Raw genomic sequence first — 224 nt, 5'->3', positions numbered from 1 at the left:
CACCGCCAGAAAATCGGAGGTGGTCTCGCCGGGGGCCTGAACTCTTGCGAAGAAGTCCAACCGCTCCACGTACTTCGTGGGTTTGGGAGCCAGATGGTCGTTCAGGGCCTTGACTAAGGAGCTGTATGACTCTTCCTTAGTTAGTTTGGGCGAGATCAAGTCCTTGAGGAGCCGATGGGTCTGGATTCCGCAGTGGCTCAGCAGGTAAGCCTTCTTTATCTCGT

The sequence above is a fragment of the Gekko japonicus genome, unplaced genomic scaffold (assembly GCF_001447785.1).
Source record: "Gekko japonicus isolate JY-2015 unplaced genomic scaffold, Gekko_japonicus_V1.1 scaffold14, whole genome shotgun sequence".
NCBI classification, from domain to species: domain Eukaryota; kingdom Metazoa; phylum Chordata; class Lepidosauria; order Squamata; family Gekkonidae; genus Gekko; species Gekko japonicus.
The sequence above is the reverse complement of the archived record's forward strand: the minus strand, read 5'-3'. Positions refer to the sequence as shown.